This window comes from Hordeum vulgare, chromosome 6H (genome assembly GCF_904849725.1).
Source record: "Hordeum vulgare subsp. vulgare chromosome 6H, MorexV3_pseudomolecules_assembly, whole genome shotgun sequence".
Classification (NCBI taxonomy): domain Eukaryota; kingdom Viridiplantae; phylum Streptophyta; class Magnoliopsida; order Poales; family Poaceae; genus Hordeum; species Hordeum vulgare.
In genome coordinates, this window is record NC_058523.1 from 30,052,412 (window position 1) to 30,067,977 (window position 15,566).

The window sequence follows — 15,566 nt, forward strand, 5'->3', positions numbered from 1 at the left end:
CTCTATGATTGGCTCTTTATTGTACCTATGTGCATCTAGGACAGACATTATGCTTAGTGTTTGCATGTGTGCCCATTTCCAAGCAACACCGAAGTAATCACATCATAAGGCTGTGAAGCATATTCTTTGATATCTAGCTCATACACCAACACTTGTATTATGGTACCCCAAGGCTCAAATCTTCATCTCGTTCGATATTCTAACTCTGACTATGCTGGTGACTGTGTGGATCGCAAGTCAACATCAGGCACATGCTATTTCATTGGACGATCCTTAGTCTATTGGTCCTCGAAGAATCTGAATTGTGTGTCGCTTTACACTGCTGAAGCTGAGTACATTGCTACTGGTTCATGTTGTGGTCAACTGTTGTGGATGAAGCAAACCCTCAAGGACTACGACATTAACATGAAGAATGTGCCACTCTATTGCGACAATGAGAGTGCAATTAAGATTGCATACAACCCAGTGCAACACTCGAAGAAAGTACATCCAGATTCGTCATCATTTTCTTCGTGATCATGTACTCAAGGGAAAAATCGTCATCGACCACGTGAAGACTGAAGGCCAACTAGCAGATATCTTCCCTAAGCCTTTAGATGAAAAGAGATTTTTCAAGTTGTGGTGTGAGCTAAATATCCTAGAACCTTCAAATGTTCTCTGAAAGGACACACATCCTAACACTTATGCAAAATTGATGACTTAGATGTGCAACACACAAAGTAACATTTTTCTTCAATCAATAAAGAATACCACTCTAAGTCTGAATAAATTAATGAAGAATTTGATTCTCACGACCCTACGACAACTGTACGCGGTGCCTAAAATCATCATTCTTATACGGTAGGTCACGCTGTTGGAATTATGCCCCAGAGGCAATAATAAATATAGTTATTATTATAATTCTTGTATCAAGATAATCGTTTATTATCCATGCTATAATTGTATTGAATGAAGACTTATATACATGTGTGGATACATAGACAAAACACTGTCCCTAGCAAGCCTCTAGTTGGCTAGCCAGTTGATCAACGATAGTCAGTGTCTTCTGATTATGAACAAAGTGTTGTTGCTTGATAACTGGATCACGTCATTAGGAGAATCACGTGATGGACTAGACCCAAACTAATAGACGTAGCATGTTGATCGTGTCATTTTATTGCTACTGTTTTCTGTGTGTCAAGTATTTGTTCCTATGACCATGAGATCATATAACTCACTAACACCGGAGGAATACTTTGTGTGTATCAAACGTCGCAACGTAACTGGGTGACTATAAAGATGCTCTACAGGTATCTCCGAAGGTGTTCGTTGAGTTAGTATGGATCAAGACTGGGATTTGTCACTCCTTGTGACGGAGAGGTATCTCGGGGCCTACTCGGTAATACAACATCACACACAAGCCTTGCAAGCAATGTGACTTAGTGTAAGTTGCGGGATCTTGTATTACGGAACGAGTAAAGAGACTTGCCGGTAAACGAGATTGAAATAGGTATGCGGATACTGACGATCGAATCTCGGGCAAGTAACATACCGAAGGACAAAGGGAATGACATACGGGATTATATGAATCCTTGGCACTGAGGTTCAAACGATAAGATCTTCGTAGAATATGTAGGATCCAATATGGGCATCCAGGTCCCGCTATTGGATATTGACCGAGGAGTCTCTCGGGTCATGTCTACATAGTTCTCGAACCCGCAGGGTCTGCACACTTAAGGTTCGACGTTGTTTTATGCGTATTTGAGTTATATGGTTGGTTACGAATGTTGTTCGGAGTCCCGGATGAGATCTCGGACGTCACGGGGGTTTCCGGAATGGTCTGGAAACGAAGATTGATATATAGGATGACCTCATTTGATTACCGGAAGGTTTTCGGAGTTACCGGGAATGTACCGGGAATGACGAATGGGTTCCGGGAGTTCACCGGGGGGGCAACCCACCCCGGGGAAGCCCATAGGCATTGGGGGTGCCGCACCAGCCTTTAGTGGGCTGGTGGGACAGCCCAAAGGAGCCCTATGCGCATTGGAAGAAAAATCAAAGAAAAAAGAAAAAAAAAAGAAGGAGGTGGGAAAGGGAAGAAGGACTCCACCTTCCAAACCAAGTAGGACTCGGTTTGGGGGGGGAGACCTTCCCCCCTTGGCTCGGCCGAACCCCTTGGGGATCCTTGGACCCCAAGGCAAGGCTCCCCCCTCCTCCTCCTATATATAGTGGGGTTTTAGGGCTGATTTGAGACAACTTTGCCACGGCAGCCCGACCACATATCTCCACGGTTTTACCTCTAGATCGCGTTTCTGCGGAGCTCGGGCGGAGCCCTGCTGAGACGAGATCATCACCAACCTCCGGAGCACCGTCACGCTGCCGGAGAACTCTTCTACCTCTCTGTCTCTCTTGCTGGATCAAGAAGGCCGAGATCATCGTCGAGTTGTACGTGTGCTGAACGCGGAGGTGTCGTCCGTTCGGCACTAGATCGTGGGACTGATCGCGGGATAGTTCGCGGGGCGGATCGAGGGACGTGAGGACGTTCCACTACATCAACCGCGTTCACTAACGCTTCTGCTGTACGGTCTACAAGGGTACGTAGATCACACATCCCCTCTCGTAGATGGACATCACCATGATAGGTCTTCGTGCGCATAGGAAAATTTTTGTTTCCCATGCGACGTTCCCCAACACACGCCTCCAGCCCAACTTGAAATTCTTCAAAGTTGAGATTTTTTGCAAATTCTTGAAATCTTCAAAGTCTTCAATTTTTTGAAATTCCTCAAGTTTGCAAATTCCTCAGAAGTTCAAATTCTTCAAACTTTTCAAAATGTGTTCTTCTTTGACTATATACTTGTATGTGAGCTTTCAAAGTCCTCAACAACATTCACTTATAGCTAAGTCTACAAGTTGTGTTTTTCTTCTAAGTGAATGTGATCGGACCCGTTCCCCCTCTATGCTAAGATCAACCCAGCCTGTTCTCAAATTCTTCATATGGGTTCTGTTTGAAACTCGTTCAAAGTCTTAAGTGAATCCTTGTCAGGTGAAGAATTTGCGAACAAAGTCCTCAAAAATTTATTTCAAAATTTTCAGCCGTTGCCGCTAAAACTGCACGCACTACTCACGATTGGATAAGCACGATCTGCAAAATCTCCACTAATTCCACCGCTTAACACGTGAGTGCCACCAGTTGGGAGGAGATGAAGGGCCAGGGGCAATCTGGTCCGAAAACTTCGGGTCGGACCATTTTCACCTGGGCTATAAATACCGCACTTCCATCCCTTAGTCACTTCTTCCTCTTGTTTCCACTTCTCACCGCTCGAAGTCAGACCTAGCGCCGCCGCTGGAAATCATCGTCGTTGGAGAGGAATAGCTTCACAGCCTCGACCTCATCGTCACCATACTCACGCCGACCACGGATCTCCTTCCTCCGCTGCCACCATACCTATCTTCAGCCGCCGATTTAGGGCGGTCAAGATCTGAACTGACAAGTTTCTGTACACTCTCCACAGTTCGTCGAATTCTTCGTGTTCTTCAACCAGGGTAATTAAAATCTAATTTTATTGCCCCTGTAGATCTTTGTGTTCCCATAAAATCTTCAAAAAGTGTTATTCCTCAGCAAATTCATCAGATGAACACTTCCATGTATAGAACACTTAATAAATTTCACTAAGTTACTCAATTCCTCAAGCGATTTCTCAATTGTGTAAATTTTCGGATCTACACACCTCTCGAACCCAAGACAAGGGCACTTAGCGAAATTCCTCAAAAATAGTATTGGTCAATTTCCTCAAAAACAGCATGCGTGCCATTTGTCGTAACGTGAAAGTTTTTTCTTTTTTCCATAAATTAGTTATTTCAAAACATTTTATTTCTTAAGCCGTGCATTCAAATCTCGAACCGTTTTCATCGTTGGATTTCTTACATTGAGATCTTCAAAACTATATCCCATGTTGATAGGTTTTGACTAACTTTTTTTACAAAAGAGATCGGATGAAAAAAAAATGGGATGAAAAACCGTGCCTCTCGCAGAAAGAAAAAAAACATTTTTTGAAAGGCACGAACATGTCTCGCGTGGAAGAAAATCAGGGTCTTTCGCGGAAGCAAAACTGTGCCTCTTATAAAAGAAAAAATGTGCTTTTTTGTTTCCGAGAGGCACAGTCGTGTCTCTCGTGAAAGCAAATCAGTTCCTCTCGTGGATTCAAAACCATGCCACTCGTAGAAGAAAAAACAGAAAAACGTGTTTTTTTGTTTCGAGAGGCACGGATGTGCCTCTCAAGGAAGTAAATATATGTCTCTCGCGGAAGTAAAACCGTGCCTTCCGAGAAATGTATAAATTTGAAAAACACTTTTTTTTTCGTTTCCGAGAAGAACGCTCGTGCCTCTCGCGAAAGCAAAACCATGCCTCTCGAGAAAAGAAAAAGAAAACACGTTTTTGTTTCGTTTTCGAGATGCACGATCGTGCCTCACGCGAAAGAAAAATCCGTGCTCTTGGAAAAGAAAAAAGTGCATGATTTTTTTTTAAAAGATTTCGTCCAAAAGCTAAGAAAGACTGTTGAAAAACCGAAACATAAAAAAAAACCAAAAAAGCGTTTAAAAGGCCAAAACATGTGTAGAAAAATAAATATAAAATATAAAATTTGAAAGAAACGTCCTAAATGTGACGGCGTTTGAAAACGCGCAAGTGATGAGGCCTGAGGGTGACCACTAAATTTCATGGGGTGGGCCTCTTCTTCCTCCCTAATCTGCGCTGGAAAGAAAAAACTCGCCGCCTCAACTCCCCCATACGCCGCCGCGATAACCGACAGCTCCGTCCGGATGAGGCGACGCCGGACTCCCCTCCATCTCCAAGTTTCTACCCCCACCGCCCCCAGCTGCCGCCGGCCGGACAATCGAACCGTTCAACCCATCCACCAGCCACAGCTCCCCGCCACCCGCTTCAACCTTCAATAATGCGAACGGCATCGCCTCCTCTGCCGCAACCACAAACCCCGTTTCCGCCGCCGGCCACCAGGTGAACGGAGCGGCATCACTTTACGAGCAGGTGGACGTTGCAAGGTTGTCTTCTCCCTCCTCCCCATTCGAGCTATTCTTTCCGTTTCCTTCTGCCCCACCACTGTCTCTGAGGAGTACGTCGTCTCCCACCCTATTGCACGTCCGCGACGCTGCCGCCTTCTACTGCAGCGCTACTATTCCTTTCCCCCATGCTATCTCGCAATGGATGTGCGCCTGCTGAACGAACTGCCCCTCACTCATGGGGGCACCTTGGTACAAGGTATGCAGCTGTTTCTGATTCAGTTCATGTGGTCAGTTGCTGACAGGTTTCAGTTTGTTGATACATGTGGTGAAACTCTGCAGGTGCATTCAAATTGAATTTACAGGTGATCGATCCATTTAAACATAGTGTTTGTCAAATTGCTTGGAATAGTGTATTTGCTTAGTGTCACAATATGGGAGCTTCTTCTGATGTTTTAGAATGTTACTAACTCTGTACCTTAATATAAGACGTTTTTGAACTGCAAAAACTTCTTATATTAAGACAAAGAGGTAGTATTCGTCATTCTTTTCATCTATGATGTGCTCACATACTCTTGATGTGTTTGTAGTCCTAGAATGAAACAGGTCCGCGGTTTCAGATTGCATTTGCACATTTTTGTTAATACATGCCAGCTTGGAATGGTCTAGCTCCTTTATAGTCTTATGGCTTTGAAGTGTATACATACACGCAAGGTGCTTTCGAAATCGACAAATTGGACATGGTACAAAGGTGGACTGGAGATCACAAGTTGCCTGACCAACTTCTGAAGCTGCATGACAATCACAAGGTTTCTTCTTCCCTTTGATAGGACAGACAATCAATAATTTCATCTGCGTCAAGTTCTCAGCAGCACTATCAAATGCATACTCGTAAAAGATTGCATATTTGTGTGTGCCTTTTGGCAAGAGATGGAAGCCATTCATGCTAAGCTGATTAAACTTGATAAATGTGTATTTCGGGATGTCCAGCTAACTGTTATTGTTCTTCTAACTGATTTATAATACAGACAATAACCTAATTAACCTAGAGAATGGATTTTAGCCTCTGCGAAATAGGGCTACTTTTTCACTAATGTAGTAAAACAAGTGCAACATTGTTTCGGAGTTCCCTCAAATGGATGACTAACTTGGCTATCAGATGATTGTTCATTCACATATTTACCATGCGATGTCACAATTGTCGCCTAATAATGACTTTAACTTTACCTGCGTGTCTTTGTAATATATGTTGTTGTATCTATATATATATCCATTACTTTGTACAGAAATATTAAGTGTATAACATGGCTAGGATACTCAGGGGCATTGGAGCTATTATATATCGATCACGCATTATGAACTCAATGCTCTGTTTTCCATTAGCATTGGCGGTTTAGAGCTTCAGTTAATTTCTACTATTGTATCTCATTGGCAAAGATATTGTCAAGTCTTTGTAGTGCTAGAGGTTGCTTCTGTTTTTCAAACAATGTAGTTATTTCATGTTGCTTCTGTTTCACGAACAATGTAGGATGGCATAAGGGCAAATGTTGTTGCTACAATTACTACGTGATAAGTATGAGGTGAGATTTGTAGATCAGGGAGCCAATGGAGGTAATCACACGCGGCATCTCTCCTGGCTGATCAAGTACAACAAACTCTCTCTCTCTCTCAAAAAGTACAACAAACTCAATCCCCATAGGCGTCGCTGATGCTCTGCTTTTCAGTCAATGTCAGTGGCCTGGGTGAGCCATTAGTAGTTGTTGCGGCCTAGAGAACACTGTGCTTCCGCTCAATATCTGCTTCCTCTATTCAGGTTATATGTTTTCCTTTCTGTGTTTATCTTACTCCATTAACTATTTCCGATTTCTCTGATTCATCCGTTGAACATAACTCTGTTCAGTCGACGGTGAGATCGGTGCTTTGTTGTGCACTTGTGCTAGGGGAGTAGACATTTTTTGGTTTATCCAATGCCCTTAATTTGTCCAGTTGATGCAAAGATTCATAGGATTTTTCTTAATTTTACCGGCCCTCTATCTTGATTGCCTGCCACAGTTTATTCTTCAAGAGAACATGTGTGCTGTTGCAGAGAAGCTATTTTGGAATCCGGATGGGAAAATCGATATCATGCTACTCTTGCCCACTATTTACCTTTTCTTTCTGCAAAAGTGTCCTTCTACTTCCGAGCTCAAATGAGCTTGGTGAACAGTAATATCGAAAACAAATAAAAAAAACTGAATTTTTTCTGTTCTTATTTGCCATATTGTGTCTGTATCTGGGAACTTTTATGGCATTATTTCTTCAGTGTCGGTAGAAATTTCCTGCCTCTTAATGTTTCACCAAGTATTTCAGCCGAGGGATATGCTACCTATGTCTCTTGCTTATGACTTTAATATCCATGCTTGGTCACCTTCTATTGGTAAATTTTGTTACCATGCTTCAGTTGACTTTTAAGCTGCAAAAGAGTCTACGGAATGACCCGGGAGAGAGAAGACCATCATGCATAGAGCTCACCAAGGCCATATCACATACAGCCCCGCAATGCTGAAAGGAGTACACTGACGCAATGTTCACCGAGTACATGAATAGATCTAGTGATGATGTATGTATGCACCTGCTTGATTTTCTCTATCTATGTTGTATATTCCTTTTTGAGCTGTTGGGTGCATTTTTTTTTGTTACCGTGTTTTTAAGGAGTATGGTAGTCATATGGTTACTCTCATTGTGCAATGTTTCTTTTTCCGGTTCCAAACCTTCCACTTCCATTATTTATAGTATAACATACTGGTATTGTATTGACAGATCGGACTGATTGTAGGATTTTTCCTGTGCATGTTCAGTATATGCTTTCTTGGGCTTTGTTAGCTCAATAGAATTTTGGCTAGAGGTACCTAACATGTGCATGGCTAGACTTCCCTGTTGTGTAGCGAACCTGAGAAACTATTTCTGTTGTTATTGCCATTGAACTGGGTAAAGTAAAAACAGGAATCAAGTAGTGAATATGTTTAGCGCTGGTATGGTGTCAACAGTTTTTAAACCTCGAATTGACTTACATTTTGGCAAAATCAAATGCTCTGGTATGCAGGTGCGCGCTATGGGGAAGGATCTAGGACCAGATCAACTGTCCTGAATAAAAGAGCAACTGATGCAGTGCATAATGGCTTTGGACTGCCAATCAAGTGTTGGGCCGCAGCTACTTTGGTGGTGACGAAGAGGGAAACCATGCATTTTGACAGGAAGATCAAGCGGGGAAGTGGGACGAACTGTGACGATCACCACATGGCGTCAAGTGGAATATAATGCAGGTGCAGCAAACCAAAGGGGAAAACATCATGCGGACAACAACCCAGCCTGAAATGCAAAAGTGAAACAACGCCACAAACAGCAAGTGAATGATAATGATACAGTGCATCAAATCACCAGCTGGAGATGGAAGAACGCGTATGTCTACATTTGCCTGAACCATTATCATGAGCAATCCAAGTCGCTTGATAAAATCACCGTTAAACCTATTTAATGACTCATCCAAAATCCTCGCATCACCAGGCACTCCCATTGAATGGCAATGGCACAGTCGCACGGAGCAGAGCAACTACTGTTGAACCGATGAACAAAGCAAAAAAATTGAAAAGTTCGGATGATCTGGACAGAGAAATAAGCTGGCCTCACATGACTCTTGTCCACACATCGAGTTCGGAGATCCTTGACACAGAAGAAAACTCATGAAGGTCTTGTAGTATGTAGGCTCTTGGCTCACCGGGGGCTTTGACTATGCAGCCAAACAGCCTCAGGGATATGTCTGTGCATTGTTGTGGCTGGCATCGCAACAATGCTGCAATCAAAACAGGTGCAACTGTGTGTAAGCATCTATCAGTTCTAATGAAATAGCAGAGGCGATGAGGCAGACATACCATAATCCAGGAAGTGATATGTCCGATAGCAATCACGCCTGCAAGAATACTGGCAATACAGATGGAAGCAAACCAAGAGGGCATTGCATACCAAAGTGCTCCCACCTTCAGAAGGCAGATCCCAAGGAACATCACGCGAGCCGTGTGACCGGAACAATCCAGGGGAAGGATTGATCGGGTGTTGAAGAGGCCAAAGAGCCCTCCAATGGTTGATGCGCTCCATACAATCCCAACACAAGTAAAAACTATGGTCTGGGTCAGATCATCAGTCTTTTTTGTTTCTGAATAGTCCCTCCAGGCCAAATACGAGTGGCAGAAAAGCCATAAAGATCACAGTGTAAAGTGTCTGCTTTTTGCTCCAAGCGTTGCTGTCCTGCGATTCAACGAAACAAACATATTGTATGATACTGATGATGAAATAGTATTGGTTCCAAATACTCTTTTGTTGCAAAAACAGACTAATCCCTAAGCTCTAGTTGCTGAGTCTAACTTGAATTTAATTTACATATGCAGGCATCGGGTTTAGCAAATCAAATATAAAAGAAAACGATTTTTTACCTTGGGAGGCTTGTTTAGTAGAGCTGCATGGAGATTCTGATCATTTGGTGTCCCAATAGATCCAATCACTTCTTCGCGTCCATAAATTCCACACAGCTGGGATGCATAATAGGTATTCTTGAGCCTCTTGTTTGCTTGGTTGTCCAGCCCTTGGCGCTCCAGATATAACCTCTGCTTGGCTTCCAACTCTGCACTTAGTGTCTCAATCCTACATCTCTCCTTTGATAATTGACCAATATCAATGTGGTGCTGTTCAGCAAACTGCTTTTGCTCCTCTTCGAAGTGTACTTGTCTATTCTCGAATGAGGTGAGACGACATTCGAGAGATGTTTGCAGCTGTTGTTGCTGCCCCAGAAACTTCTCCCAGCGACCAATAGATTCTTTCAGCTGCACACATTGTGTATCCTTGGTTGCACCCAGAATGTTGCTGGCATTGGGGACACTATCTGCCATGGCACCTGCATTGATGATCCAAAATGCATACAAATTAAAGATTGGATCATAAACAGTTGGCAGCCATAAAATAGTTTCTTTGCATCTTTTTGGGGAAAGTTTTCTGTTTAGATTTTGATTGTTAAAATTAGATTTATGATATGAGTGCAAAGAAATACTAGTCCATACTAGCAGTTATACACCTATGGTTGAAAAGTGGATTGATAATCTTGAGCAATGGATGTAGTTAATCATGAAAAGTTCCTCTGTTTTTTGGGGGTAAAGAATAAAGCTTCACATTAAACTAGTATAAACTAATTGAAATGTTCTTCCCAACAGCCAGCTATCACAAAAAACATATGCATGGCAAACACAAAATTACATCTGAATGTAGTGTAGAACATAAGACAAGCTTCATCAGTATGATCTTCTCTTACGTGTCTTACCTGTGATGTGCTCCGCGTGGAGATTGACCTTGCTCTTGGTCAGCGCGTCCTCCCCTGGGCAATGTTCGCTGAAATTGTTGTTGTTGGCGCCCTGGCCATTCCCGACGGCTGCTTTCTTGGTAAAGCTCCCAGCTTTGATGCCCCCGACCAGGATCCGCGGCTCCTCGGAGACATCCATGCCGGCGTCGGTGGTCGGCGTCGCATCTTCGGCGGGGAGCGCGCCCAGGGGTGGGCCACGAAGATGCTCGCGGCCGTCTCGACCGTTTGGCCCGTGGGGGATGACGCCGGTGGTGGTGATGGTCGGCGGCGTTGGTGTCGCATCTTCCTTGGGGAACGCGTCCGCCCCTGTACCGCGAGGCCCCCCGCCGTCGCCCTCCTTGGGTGCTTCGGTGGTCGGCGTCGCCTCTTCCGCTGGGAGCGCGCCACGAGGATGCACGAGGCCGTCTCCGCCGGGGGGCTCGCTCTCCTTGCGTCCGGCGGTGGCCGTGTCCTCCAGGACCTCGCCGGCGTGGAGGACCCGCGTGTCCTCCCCTGTGTCACCATGGAGCTCCCCGCCTTGTCCGTTGTTGTCGGTGGGCTTGGGGCCGACGTCTTCTTCCTTGTCGTCCATGCCGTCGCCGGTGATGCTGATCCGCGCGTCTGCCCCTGTACCAGCACCAGCAGGGTGATCCCCGCCGTGCCCGCTCTTGGGTGTCCCGTCGACGCTGCCGTCGCCGTCGCCGTCGCCGAGGCTTTTCTCCGTGTTGTCCATGCCGTCACGGCGAGGAGGGGTTGAAGGCCGCCGCCGCCTTTCTCAAATCTCAACGGGCAAGCCCACCACCTCCCCTGCTCCTTCTCAAATCTCTTTCTTTTGGGTCCGTATTGGAGATGAGCTGCAGAGGGGCGCCTGACAGCTTACGTGAGGGGTGAGGCTCCCTCCAAAAAGTAAAAGCAAAATCAAATTTTGAAAACGAATTCGCTATGGACCGCCAAGTGCTCGCGTTTTCCTGTCTCTGTTTTGCTGGTTTTCCTTTTCTTTAACACTACACACGCAGACGCCCCTACATACGGGCATACTCTCTACCTAAACAATAATAGTTAAAAAAAACTAGTATAATTCTCTTCAACTACTACCTCCGTCTACAAATACTTGTCCTAGAGATGAATGCATCTAGACTTATTTTAATTATAGATACATCCATTATATGTATTTTTAGGATAAGTATTTCCGGACGGAGGGAGTATGATTATTTAGATATAGAGAAAGTATATTTTATTTTTTACGAAATATATGCACATATATTTTTATCCATATGAATGCACACACACTTTATCTCTATGAAGACATTCGAAAAACTGAACCGATATACATCATCTTCAGATTAACGAGGTCGTCACTAGTGCCTTCATAGTTGATAGAAACGTCTCCTCCCACTTAACGCACTTCGTCGAAAGCTCTCAAATAAATTGAAAAAAATATTAACACCAGTGTCAAATCTACAACTTACTTTGATGGGTTGAGGATACCGCTGGCCTCCTAACCATCCAACCGCATATTGATTCCATGTTTTTGGTTTTCCTGTTCATTTTTTGTGCATGCTAGACGGATTGCTTCGACGCTCTCTCGACTTTACATTGTAAGTCAGTGGATAGCGCTTTAACGCGTACCTTCCCTAAAGTGGGCGCTCATTGAACTGGACCGACCAATTCAGTTTTTTCAGTCATCGATTTTGGGAAGGTTCTAGTTTTTTATTTCTCTTCTTTCCCTTTTTTGGTTTATCTTTATCTTTTTCTTTTTTCTTTCCTTCTTTTTTTCATAAACAATAATAGTTAAAAGAAACTAGATATAGAGAAAGTATATTTTATTTTTTACGAAATATATGCGCATATATTTTTATCCATATGAATGCACACACACTTTATCTCTATGAAGACATTCGAAAAACTGAACCGATATACATCATCTTCAGATTAACGAGGTCGTCACTAGTGCCTTCATAGTTGATAGAAACGTCTCCTCCCACTTAACGCACTTCGTCAAAAGCTCTAAAATAAATTGAAAAAAATATTAACACCAGTGTCAAATCTACAACTTACTTTGATGGGTTGAGGATACCGCTGGCCTCCTAACCATCCAACCGCATATTGATTCGATGTTTTTGGTTTTCCTGTTCATTTTTTGTGCATGCAAGACGGATTGCTTCGACGCTCTCTCGGCTTTACATTGTAAGTCAGTGGATAGCGCTTTAACGCATACCTTCCCTAAAGTGGGCGCTAATTGAACTGGACCGACCAATTCAGTTTTTTCACTCATCGATTTTGGGAAGGTTCTAGTTTTTTATTTCTCTTCTTTCCCTTTTTTGGTTTATCTGTCTTTTCTTCTTCTTTTTTCTTTCCATATTTTTTCATTTTAGTTTCTTATTTTTCATTGATACATTTTCAAATTTGAAAAAAATTCAAATTCAAGAATACTTTATGAAATTTGATATACTTTGAGAATAATTTTTGAAAGTTGTAAATTATTTATTTTTGGGAATATTTCTAAATTTGTGGCCATTCTTAGAAATTTTGAATATATTTTTGAATCCTGAATGTTTTTTAATTTATTACGTATTTAAAAACATTTTTTAAATAGTGTGAACACTTTTAAAATATGTGACATAAATTTGAACTTGTGAAAAAATTTCAGCTCGGCGAACATTTTTTAAACCATGAACCAATATTCAAACTTGTGTACATTGTTTTGAATTCATGGACATTTTTTGAAAACCCAGGAACATTATTTGAATTCACAAACATTTATTCAGTTGCAGGAATATTTTCAAAAATATCAAGGGAACATTTTGAATTCACTAACATTTTTACAAAAGAACCAAAAAATCAATTCAAGAACATTTTTCAAATTCACAAACGTCTGTTTTCAAAACCATGACAGAACTTGTGGCAGTTCGCCCCAACATGGGCCATCCGAAAGTCACGCCTGGACGAGCGAAGGGTGTGTGTTACGTCGCTCTCCAATGCATGGGTCGGGAATTGAAGCTCCCCTGCTTCGGTCCTGTTTTTTCGAAATCACTAGTTAGCGAGTACACCTTCGAACGATTACTCACATCTTCACAGGTTGCTACAAGAGGCGCACTCCATGCGTGTCATTTATTGTAATCTGGGAGTTTTTCTTTTTTTCGTAGATCCGTATTTTTAAAATGTCTTATCTCATAAACCGTGTGTCCAAATCTCACACCGTTTTCACCGTTGGCTTTCTTGCGTCGAGATCTTCAAAACTAGATCTCACATTGATAGATTTTGACGAACTTTTTTTCACAAAAAAAAAGGAAGAAAAAAACCGGACGAAAAAACGTTGCCTCTCGCGATAGAAAAAAAAACAAAAAACATGTTTTCTTCCTTTCCGACAGGCACAGGCCGTGCCTCTTGCGAAGGCAAAACCGTTCCTCTTGCGAAAAAAAGATAGCAGAAAACACGTTTTTTTCCTTTTAGAGAGGCACAGACGTGCCTCTCGCGAAGGCAAAACCATTTCTTTCGTGGAAGCAAAACCGTGCATCTTACAAAACAAAACACAAAACGCTTTCTTTTTTCCCTTTCGGAAGATGCACGGGCATGCCTCTCGCGAAACCATGTCTTTCGTAGAAGCAAAACCGTGTCTCTCGCAAAAAAAACAAAAAACGTGTTTTTTTCTTTTCGAAAAGCACGGGCGTGCCTCCCGGGAAGGCAAAATCGTGCCTTTCGCAAAAAAGCAAAACAGAAAACATGTTTTTTCCTTTCCGAAAGGCACGGTCATGCCTCTCGCGAAGGTAAAACTGTGCCTCTAAAAAACAGAAAACGTATTTTTTTGCGTAAAAAACAAAAAACACAGTTTTTCGCAAAAAAAAGTGAAATTTTTTTCGTCCAAAAGCTACGAAAAGACCGGTGAAAAAACGGAACAACAAAAATATCCGGAAAAAAACCACTCAAAAAGGCAAAAACGCGTGCGAAAAAAAATCCGAAGAAAACGCTCAGAGCGCGATATGCGGCGGCGACTGAGATTGTGCCAAGTGGCGATGCATGGAAGTGATCGCTGAAATGCTTGCGAGGGAGTGCTCGCTAACTAGTTGCGCTCCTGTTTTCTTCCTTCGATAGTTTTCAACATTTTCTAGGCTTCCTAATTTTTACTTAGGCCGGACTGATATGAATTCGTATTTTTTTGAAGTGAAAACTTATATTTTTATACTTTTCATATTTTTTTGAGTCATAGTTTGATACCTTTTGGGCGGTGTGTTTATACTTTTGAGACATATTTTTTATGTTCTTGGGTTTCTTGTTCATTGTTTGTGCATGCTAGATGGGTTGCTTCGCGTTGTCCCTACTTTGCAATGTAGGTCGGGGATAGCGCTTTAAGACGCTGGTTGAACTTGGTCGACTAATTCATTTTTTCACTTATCAGTTTTGGGAAGGTTTACTTTTTGGTCCCTCCAACATATATATATATACTATTCGTTCCCTGGATGAGGAATAATTATTCTTCACCCCCTCTAATTTACCATCGATGCGCCATATTTTTTACGTTCCGTAATTTTTCTTAATTCTTACCTAAAGGGAGAAGTAAGAAAATATTAAATAAATGTAAAAAATATTTTACGCTATGTAAAGTTACGAACGCAAAAATATAGTGTAAAGTACACATAAAATTCACTTTTTTGGTCTTCTGACATATATTTTTGTTTCATTATGTCAAATTTTACATAATGAATCAATATGCATGTAGGTATATGTATAAAAAATAAAATTTATTTATAAAATAATCGTAAGATTACCTCGGGTGAAGAATAACTCATTCTTCACCCTGGATGATGAATATATATATATATATATATATATATATATATATATATATATGTAAAATGTTTGGGGCACCTAGGTGCCTGGCCACCTTGATTGTTTTGGCAAGTTGAACTTTAGTAGTAAGTTTTGGCAGAGAAAAACCTTTTTACATTGATCATGTTGCTATGCAAGGGATAGACAGTGACACGAGTTCACATTTTGGTCCCTCCTTATTTCCTCCCATGAAACACTAGGAGCTAGGCGCCACCATCGATCTACCTCATCCCAGGCAAGATCAAGGGACATTTTCTCGCTTCATCTCCTGCTCGGCAACAGGAGGGAGCGGAGATCGTATTGTTTTGAACCGATGATGATAGGGTGAGGTTTTTAGTTTAGGTTTTTGTGCCCAGTCATTGGTACGGCGATGGCAAGGAAT

The 15,566-nt window shown here is 42.3% G+C and overlaps 1 long non-coding RNA gene across 1 annotated transcript; it reads left to right on the forward strand.

Moving 5' to 3' along the window:
- The first annotated feature begins 4,738 nt into the window (after positions 1–4,738).
- Positions 4,739–9,340, forward strand: LOC123406050. The gene is made up of 7 exons (XR_006612001.1): positions 4,739–5,037; positions 5,164–5,254; positions 5,338–5,804; positions 6,524–6,640; positions 6,720–6,808; positions 7,436–7,594; positions 8,078–9,340. It is a non-coding gene; the product is annotated as an uncharacterized LOC123406050 (long non-coding RNA).
- Positions 9,341–15,566: the final 6,226 nt, after the last annotated feature.